General features: G+C 42.7%; 1 pseudogene; it reads right to left on the reverse strand.

Moving 5' to 3' along the window:
• Nucleotides 1–7,462: 7,462 nt before the first annotated feature.
• On the reverse strand, nucleotides 7,463–9,490 carry LOC118720875 (annotated as a pseudogene).
• Nucleotides 9,491–10,450: the final 960 nt, after the last annotated feature.

Below are 10,450 nucleotides of genomic sequence, written 5' to 3' on the forward strand. Positions count from 1 at the left end.
GGTTAAGTGTTGACCTATGATTCAGGAGGTCACAGTTCAATTCCCAGTCAGGGCATAGGATTAGGTTGCAGGCTCAATCCCCACAAAAGTGTGTGCAGGAGGCAGCCAACTGATGTTTCTCTCTCTCATCAATGTTTCTATCGCTTCTTCTCCCTTCCTTTCTAAGATCAATAAAAATATGTTTGTTTGTTTGTTTTTGTTGTGGGGTTGAATCCTGGGTTCAAAAATAAGACCACTGGAGGCTGATGATTAATTAAAAAAGCAGGCAAGAATTTATTGAAATATCTGGCCAGGACAGACGCAAGAGCAACATACGCAGGTGGTCTCCACAGGACTGCACCGTTTCAGGGTTAGGCAATCCCTTTTAAAGGTTCAAACCACAGGAATTTTCCTTTGTTCTAAATTCTAAATCTTAAAGACTACATTCTAAAGACTGGAGTCACCTGCATGGTCGTTGCTAGTCACATCCTGCTGGACATTGGAATGTGGCCCTATCTTGCAATAGCCTATAACATAGAAGCAGAGCTTAGAGGTTATTTACAGTTTCTATCTCTGAAGGTTACTGAGTTAGTGGGAATTACTCTCCTGTGCTCCTGGTCCCAGGCAAGGGAAAATTGCCTTAGCCTCCAAGTCTTCACCTGAAAGCTAAGGTAAATATTTTTTGTTTTTTCCCCCCCTCGTGTTTAATCAGGTGTAAGAGCCAAACTAGAAGGGTTAAAATTCAAACAGCAGTTTTTACCAAAGTATGGTTGCCACTATATTTCATTTTTAAGAGAGCAAGTTTCTTTGGTTAGAGAATTAAATATTCCAAATCTGCTCAGGGTTGTAGTCGGCTAAGTCCATTCTGGCCAACCACCCCTGTTCTCAGGAGTGACTGATAGAAAGCACCTCCCCTAGCCATCCCAACTTTACTGGGCATACGTCTATCTTCCCTTTGTCCAGTCTCCTTGTTTTGCAGGGAACATGCCTATAATGTCTGGCATTCCCTTTGCTCCTTTCCTACTATTAATAATTAGCTAATTATGCCGAAACTGGTTTAGCTCAGTGGATAGAGTGTCAGTCTGCGGACTGAAGAGTCCCAGGTTCGATTCCAGTCAAGGACATGTACATTGGTTGCAGGCACATACCCTGTAGGGGGTGTGCAGGAGGCAGCTAATCGATGATTCTCTCTCATCGATGTTTCTAGCTCTCTATCCCTCTCCCTTCTTCTCTGTGAAAAATCAACAAAATATTTAATTTAAAAAAACAATTAGCTAAGTACAACAGTATTACAACGGCAGAGTTGGGTTGTTGCAACCTATATTCCTGTCAACCTAAAATATTTCCTATCTATTTTCAATAGCTCTTTACAGTGAAACTTTGCTGTCTCCTAAACTAGACAAAGAAATTTGGATAGATCTATACCATATACAGCTAAATGAAAGAGTAAGTATCAGTTATCTGTTGCTGGGTAACAAATTACCCCAAAATTTAATGACTTAAAATAAAGATAAACATTCATTATCTCACAGAGTTCCTGTGGGTCAGGAATTTGGGAATGGCTTGACTGAATGGTTCTGGTTTGGGATATGTCATGACTCATGAGGTTACAGTGAAGATGTCACTGGAGCTGCTGTCATCTGAAGCTTTGATTGGGGCAGGAGAATCATTCAAGATGGTTCACTTACGCACTGGCAAGTTGGTGCTAACTGTTGACAGGAGACCTCTGTTCCTCTTGGACCTCTCCATAGGGCGGCTTCAGTGTCCCCACAACAAGGCAGCTGACTTCCCCTAGAGTGGGTGAGCCAAGAGAGAGGAAAGGGGAGTTTGCAATGTCTTTTATCACCTAGCCATGGAAACTGCACACTGTAATCCCAGAAATATCTTATTTGTTGAGTAGGGTCAGCTCTATTCAAGGCGAGAAGGGACTGCTCAAAGATGTGAACACCAGGAGGCCCACTGGGGGCTATGGTGGAAGCTGGTTTCCACAGTAAGAGACAGAAAGTGATATAGAGTAGGGCACCCTTTAATTAAAAAATTAAGTCACATTCACATGAAGCAGGACTACATATTTGACAAAGCTACCCACAAATTCAAAGGCATTTATTAAAAAGATTAGGGGAGCAGAGTAATGGGAGCTGAGGGCAAGGATACAAAGAAATAAATGAGGGAGTGAATTAATAAAACCAGAGAGGAACCTTGCCCAAACAAACTGTGAGTGTGGGCTGTGAAATGAGGTGATTATTCAGTTCTCTGACTCAAGTTCCTCCCCTCCCGCCCAGAAAAGAGGGAGAAAGATTGAGAAAATAGGTTCTTTATCCAAGATCACAAGGCCTCGGCCTTCCTAATCAAAACTTGCTCTCTTTGCCTAATACAGCCTCATTCAACATGTGGTTGAGCTGCAGGGTCTTCAGAGAGCTCTGGTTCCTGGCTAATGTAGAAAAGGATTTTGCCTTCGGGGTAAGATGTGGGAACCAGCAGAACCAGCCTGGGAAGAAAAGGCTTAGTTATTATTCGGATACAGGTACTGGTGGATTGCTCACCCTCCTGCCAGTGTTCTCCCTTTTCTGGAGATAAAGGGCTCTCAGAGTGCAGAGCCCTGTGAACACCCCCAGGCCAAGTTGAGTGGGAGAATCAACTCTCATTTCTTTCAAAATACAGCCTGTAGCTCTAGGTCTTGTGACTTCTTTCATTTTAATCGTCATGAAGTCTGCCAAGTAAGATCTGTTATTTCAAGATGCTCAGAGAAGCGAATTAAAAAGTTGTTTTCCACTATTTTACCTCCCTGTGAATTCATTCATTCATTCATTCATTCATTCAGTAAAGACTTACTTAATACCCATTATATGCCAATAATGGTAATACAGCAACAAACAAAGCACGCCAAGCCCCTGCCCCCATGAGTGAGGGGTAGGAGCGGTAGAAGAGATGGATAGTAAAGGAAAACTAAATAAAACAAAAACTAAAATAGGATAAAGAGATAAAAGTCAGGATGTTATCAGGGAAAAACGTGTATTTGAACTGAGACCTGCAAGATGAGAATAAGCGGGTCCCCAGAAAAGCAATGTTTTGGAGTGTTTTAAATGCCCTGGGGTTGGGATAAATGTGGTGCCTGAGATTATAGAGAGAGAGGCCCCAGATCAAATAGGACTTGGCAGCTAGTTATTAAGAGTTTGGAATTTACTCTATCAGATTGAACTGATTCCACAATTATTAGCTCTATGTCCCCAGGCAAGTTACTTTACTCCTCCGAGTCTCCTTTTATTTCTCTCTCAACTGGAGTTAATTATCTATCCATTGTGGCAGGCAGCCTCTCTAGTGCTTCCCAGTAACTGGCCCTGGTATTCACACCCTGTGAATGAGGGTTGAGTCACTTCTCCCAATGCAATACAGTGCAGAAGTGATGTATGGAAAAAAAAAAAAAAAAAAAAAAGAATACAGGTGTAATCATTTCCTATTCCTGCTGTAACAAATTACCACAGACTTAATGGTTTAAAACAGCACAAATCTATAATCTTGCAGTCCTGGAGGTCAGACATGTAAATGGGTCTCACTAGGCCAAAATCAAGGTGAGGATGGGCTGTGTCCCTTCTGGAGACAACAGAGAAGAATGTTTCCTTGTCTTTTATAAATTGTAGAGGCCGCCTGCATTCCTCAGCTCTGGTCCCTTCTGCCTTCAAAGTGCATCACTTCAACCTGTTTCACCGTCACCTGGCCTTTCTTTGGTCACTAACGATCCTGCCTCCTCCGTCTTTCCTTTAGTAGGGGTGTCGAACTCAATCAGAGAAGGGGCCAAAATCTAAAATCCAGCCTAAATCGCGGGCCCAATGGTTTACTGAACAGTCATAAACTGTCATTGTGATGGAAACGCAGCAGAGTGCAGTGATGACAGCGCGGTGCGGGCCACATTGCAAGGCCTGGTGGGATGGATTTGGCCCGCGGGCCTTGTGTTTGACACATGTGCTTTAGGGACTCTTGTGATTACACTGGGCCCATGTGGACAATCCAATACACTCTGTCATCTCAAAATCCTTAATTTAATCACATCTCCAAGGTCCCTTTGGCATGTAAGATATCATACTCACAGGCTCTCCGGATAAGATAAGGACATGGAAAAAAAAAAAAAAAAAGGGATTAGGACATGAACATCTTTGAAGGGCCATCATTATTCTACCTACCTTAGATGGTCAATACTCAACTACTGTATTTTGTGATTAGGTAAGAAAGATTGTAGCCATTGTCCTGAGTGCCTTTGTTTTCTCTCCCTGATGGAGTTGGAGAAGCCAGCTGCCTGCAGGCAGCCCCGTGAAGAGAGGACCATGGGGCTAAGAACTGAGGCTCCTGGCCAACAGACAGTGAGGACCTGAGGTCTACTATCAAGCATATTTGTGAACTTGGAAGTGAGTTCTGTAGGCCCAGGCCAGCTCTGAAGTGACCACAGAGCAGGCCAACAACTGGACTACGGTCTCATGGGGAACCTGAGCTTGAAATTGAGCTAAGCATCTCCTAGATTCATGACTCTCAGAAACCATGTGAAAGAACAGTTTATGATTTAAACTGCTAAATTGTTGTTTGTTTGTTTTTTTAAAATATATTTTATTGATTTTTTTTTTTTTTTTTTACAGAGAGGAAGGGAGAGGGATAGAGAATTAGAAACATTAATGAGAGAGGAACATCAATCAGCTGCCTCCTGCACATGTCCCACTGGGGATGTGCCCACAACCAAGGTACATGCCCTTCACCAGAATCGAACCTGGGACCCTTCAGTCCACAGGCCAAAGCTCCATCCACATAGCCAAACCGGTTAGGACTAAGCTGCTAAGTTTTGAGGTAATTTGTAATGCAGTGATAAAACATTTTCATTCATTCACCAAATATGAATTAAGTGCCTATGCTATGTGCCAAATTATTGAGGTATTGGGAATACAGCAGTGAATAAGACAGAAAAATCTCTACTCTGATCAAGTTAACAAACTACCGGGGGAGACAGACGGCAAACATAGGAAGTCAGTAAATTATATGAAATGTCAGAAGGTGACAACTGCTATGGTGAAAAAGTAGAGCAAGGTAAGGGAGACAGGCTAACCTAGGAAGGCTTTGCTGAAAAGTTCTTATCTGAGCAATACTTGAATGAGTTGAGTGAGGAAACCATGCTCTTTATGGGAAAGAATATTCCAGGTGGAGGGAAAAGCAAGTGCAAAGGTTCCATGGTAAGACTGTGCCCAGCTTTTTAAAACAAAACAAAACAAAACAAAATAAACAAACAACAACAACAGGCAAGCCCTGGCCAGGTAGCTCAGTTGGTTAGAACATCATCCTGATATGCCAATGTTGTGGGTTCAATCTCCTGTCATGGCACAGACAAGAATCAACCAATGAATGGATACATAACTGGAACAACAAATCAATTTTTTCCTCTCTCTCTCCCTCTCTCTCTCTCTCTCACTCCCTCCCTCTCTCTCTCTCTTTCTCTCTCTCTCTCTCTCTCTCTCAAAATTACTTAAAAAACAAAAAAAGCCAGCAGGGAGGTTAGCATTACAGTGGAGTGTACAAAGGGCAGAGTGGTGCCAGAGGATTTAAACAGTGAGTTTGTAATGGTGAAGGACTATGCTAATCACAGTTTACTTTAATCTTCGTAGGTTTGAACCCAGCTTGTTATTCTAACTGCTCCCTCTCCCTCTACCCCTTAAAATTAAAGCTTGCATGTTAGAAGTTTTTTAGTGTACTATTACAGGGATCTGCAGTTTCAGCTCCCATGTGGCCTCAAGACGCCAGAAAATTCAGATAACAAAACAACAACACAAGTGACCAACTCAAAACTGCTAACCACAAAGATCCACATCGAGAACTACGGGAAAGCATCCTACACATTCTCCCCTTTCTGAGCATATTAGAAGAACGTGCTCTTCCAGATCCTGTGTGGGCCTGGGTTGGCTTGATCACAGGGATCGCTGATGCCAGGACCTTTATCGAAGGTGACCAGAACAACTACCCCTCATCCCTGCACGTCCACAAACCCTCCCTGATCTCTTTGTTCTGCTTCCCCTCTCCATCCTGAAAAAACAAACAAAAAGACAACCCTGCCTGCACTGAGATGTGTTACGATGGTTTTTGAGAACAGGAATCCGACATCTTCTCAGCTGTACCTGCATTTGGTTTCAAGGTGAACATTGAAGTAGATTACATATGTTAAGCTTTTTTAATCTATTAGTTGCTTGATAAATTAAAACTTTTTCTTCTTTAAGAAGCTAAATTTTTATAAAATTGTGAGTCCTGGCTGGTGTGCCTCAGTTGGTTGAGCATTGTTCCATGTACCCAGAGGTTGCTGGTTCAATTCCGGGTCAAGGCACATGCCCAGACTGCGGGTTCAGTCCCCAGTTGGGGTGCATACAGGAGACAGCTAGTCAATGTTTCTCTCTCATATGGATGTTTCTCTTTCTCTCTCTCCCCCTTTCCCTTCCTTACTCTATAATAGGGGTGTCGAACTCAATCAGAGAAGGGGCCAAAATCTAAAATCCAGCCTAAATCGCGGGCCCAATGGTTTACTGAACAGTCATAAACTGTCATTGTGATGGAAACGCAGCGGAGTGCAGTGATGACAGCACGGTGCGGGCCACATTGCAAGGCCTGGCGGGACGGATTTGGCCCGAGGGCCTTGTGTTTGACACATGTGCTCTATAAAATCAATAACATATTTTAAAAATTTGTGAGATAATCTCAAGTATACACAAGAAAGGAAAAGATAATAGCGTAATTAATTTAACCACAACCTATCCTAATAAAACTCTAACAGCTATTGTTAAAGTCTCCTATGTACCTTTCCCTATTTCAACACCCTTTTCTGCTCTAAACATCACTCAAATATAGTGTTAACCATTCCTTTACAGGCCTTTATATTTAGTCCATATGTGTGTATCCATAAACAATCTCTAGCACTGTTTTTCAGATTTTAAATATATAAAATATATATTCAAAAAGCAAATCTTACATCATAATGTATTATTACATCATAATATATCAATAAATATGTATCATTGGTATAACAATTATATTATTCTATAATTTTGTATTTTTTTCCCACTATTTCTGAGATTTATCTAGTGCGATCTATGAGGCTCTACTTCATTCTTTTCATTGCTGTATAATATTCCAATACATGAATATATTATAATTTATTAACATAATGTTGAAAAATAATCATGCTATTATTACACCCAATGACATTATTAGTAATTTTTAAAAAATATATTTTACTGATTTTTTACAGAGAGGAAGGGACACAGATAGTTAGAAACATCGATGAGAGAGAAACATCGATGAAGAGAAACATCAATCAGCTGCCTCCTGCACACCCCCTACTGGGGATGTGCCTGCAACCAAGGTACATGCCCTTGACCAGAATGGAATCTGGGACCCCTCAGTCCGCAGGCTGACACTCTTTCCACTGAGCCAAACGGGTCAGGCCTATCAGTAATTTTTCTAAAGGAAAGGTGGCTGATACCTTTGCTTTGGGGGCAGGGGTGCTCAGGTGTTCTTGGTGGGGCAGGCCCACTTCCTCTTCACCGCCCAGGCTTCTGGCTGTGCAGGACGGTGCTGGCCCTGAACATAGCGACCATACACAGAACTGGCAATGCCTGTTCTTGCGGATCACGTGCCGGATGCTGCTCGGGGTGACTGGCTTTGTCTGGCTGGATCTCCACTTCATGACAATCACTACACCTTGCCATGGGCCGCAGGCTCCATGCCCACCATCTTGTGGTAAATCAGCCCATTGTGGTGAAAGGTGTTGCAGGCCTTCCCATTATTGGGTTCAGTGCTGTACCTCTGCTTGTTCCTCTTGTCAGGGAGCTGGAGCAGTTTCCTAGGACCATTCACTGCAGGTGGGCAGACCTGGCAGCAGCTCCTCTCGCTGCAGTGGCCAGAGATGGAAAGTAATTTCTATCATCTAATACTAAAATGTCCCCAATGGTCTAAAATATGTCTTTCTACAACTAGTTTATTCAAATAAGAATTTAAACAAGGTCCATCCAATGTGTTTGGCCACTATGTCTCATAAGTCTCTTTTATTCAAAAAGTCTTTTCTTCTTTGTAGCCCCATACCATCGAATTATTGGAGAAACTAGGCGATTTGTCGCACATCCTGGATTCAACTTGTTTCTTTATCTTTTTTTTTTTTTTTTAATATATTTTTATTGATTTCAGAGAGAGAGAAAGGGAGGGTGGGGTAGAGAGATAGAAACATTGATAGCTGCCTCCTGCACACTCCTGACTGGGGATGGAGCCCGCAACCCGAGCATATTCCCTGACCGGAATCAAACTGTGACCTCCTTGTTCATGGACCAACTCTCAACCACTGAGCCACACCGTTGGGTTGCTTGTTGCTTCTTATAGTGTCCTGATCTAATTGAGTGTTTTGGTGGGGAGAGAAAACTGTCACATGTAGTGCCCCAATCAAACTCAGTGTCACCAGTATGGTACAAACCTACACGATGGGCCTCCTATTAATGATGTAATGGGAAACAGGTAACATGGCCTCTGCAATGTTTTACCAAAAGTGACTTATCTGAATCTAAACCTAGGACCAATTCAGACTGTGGGATCTTGTACAAGATAACTTGCCTGGTCTCTTCAAAACCGTCATGAAAGAGTTAGGTGAACATTGATTGCATGCTAGATCACAAACAAAACTATAGCTATATAGGATATGACTGAGAAAATTGGGAAAATCTGAATATGAAACTGTGTATGAGATAATACTATCATGGTGAGTTTCTTAGCTATGATATTAGCATTGTGGCTGCGTGGGAGAATGTCCTTGTTCTTAGGAGATGCAGACTGGAGAATCTGGAGCAAAGTGTCAGAACGTTTGAAAGTAACTCAAATTTTTGGTTCAGCCAAAAAATAAAAATAAAATCTGTGTATAAATAATTGGCAAAGTATATTGACAATTGGTGAATCAAAATGGAAGGTATAAGGGTGTACGTTCACTGTACAACTTTTTAATTGATTTCAGAGAGGAAGAGAGAGATAGGAACATCAATGATGAGAGAGAATCACTGATCAGTTGCCTCCTTCACCTCCCCCCCTGACACTGGGGATCAAACCCACAACCCTGGGCATGTGCCTTTGACTGGAATTGAACCAAGGACCCTTCACTCTGCAGGTCAACGCTCTATCCTCTGAGCCAAACTGGCTAGGGCTGATTGTACAGTTTTTAAAACATTTCTTTTGGTTTGAAATTTTAAAAATAAAAAGTTGTGGGAAAGACTGGTTTGTTCACGGAGCTGCTGGGCTCCTCCGGCATTACACTGGGTGTCCCCGATTTATGCTGACTTTGATCTCCCCTACCGCCTGTCAAGTGCTCCAGATCTCTTTCCTTCAGGTGCAGGGACCCAGGATGGAGAGCCTGAATCTCCTCATTTTGATGCTGTAAAATTCTAGCATTATCTTGTGCAGGTTCTGCCACTTCCAGGGCTCCCTCTGCAGTCAGATACCGCCCCCTAGTGGCCATTGGCATGCACACAGTGTCCCCACCAGGAGGTGGGCAGGGTCCTACAGTTCTCACTCTTACCAGGAGGGACCCAAATAAAACACCCTACAATCCCAACCTGTTCATCACGTGCTTTACAGATACTAACTCAGTCCTCACACCATTTCTAACAGGTGGGGTTATGGTACCCCCCTTTAAAGACAAACTAAGCCCTGGCAGGTGTGGCTCAGTTGGAGCATTGTCCCATGTACTAAAGGGTACATTGATCTTTCCATCCTCTCCCTAAAATCAATAAAAACATAACCTCTGATGAGGATGTAAAAAGATGTTTTAATAAATAAAGATAGCCCTAACCAGTTTGGCTCAGTGGGTAGAGCGTCGGCCTGCGGACTGAGGGGTCCCAGGTTCAATTCCGGGCAAGGGCATGTACCTTGGTTGTGGGCACATCCCCAGTGGGGGTTGTGCAGGAGGCAGCTGGTAGATGTTTCTCTCTCATCGATGTTTCTGGCTCTCTGTCCCTTTCCCTTCCTCTCTGTAAAAAAAAAAAATCAATAAAATACATTAAAAATAAAGATAAATTGAAACTCAGAGAGGGGAGACGATGTGCCAAAAAACACCCAGCTAACGCCACAGCCAACTCCAGATCCAACGCTGTGCCACTACAGTACAGCTGCTTCCAAGTTTGGTGATGTGATGATAATGATAAAATTGCAGCAAGAAACATCTGTTGTGTGACTTTGGGCCATGTACCGTACAACATTAACTCATTTAATCCACAACAGCCCTACGGGGGTAGGTTCTATTAACAAGCCCAATTTACAGTTAAGGAAACTGAGGTACAGAGTTTTCAAAATCTGCCCTGTCACTCAGAGAGGAGTGCTGACTGGGGAAAAAGGCAATGAGGAGCATTGGAAATGTCCATTTGTTCAGTTCATTACTGTTTACTACTACCTAATAGATACAGGATCCTGAACTAAGTAT

The sequence above is a fragment of the Pipistrellus kuhlii genome, unplaced genomic scaffold (assembly GCF_014108245.1).
Source record: "Pipistrellus kuhlii isolate mPipKuh1 unplaced genomic scaffold, mPipKuh1.p scaffold_m20_p_17, whole genome shotgun sequence".
Taxonomy (NCBI): domain Eukaryota; kingdom Metazoa; phylum Chordata; class Mammalia; order Chiroptera; family Vespertilionidae; genus Pipistrellus; species Pipistrellus kuhlii.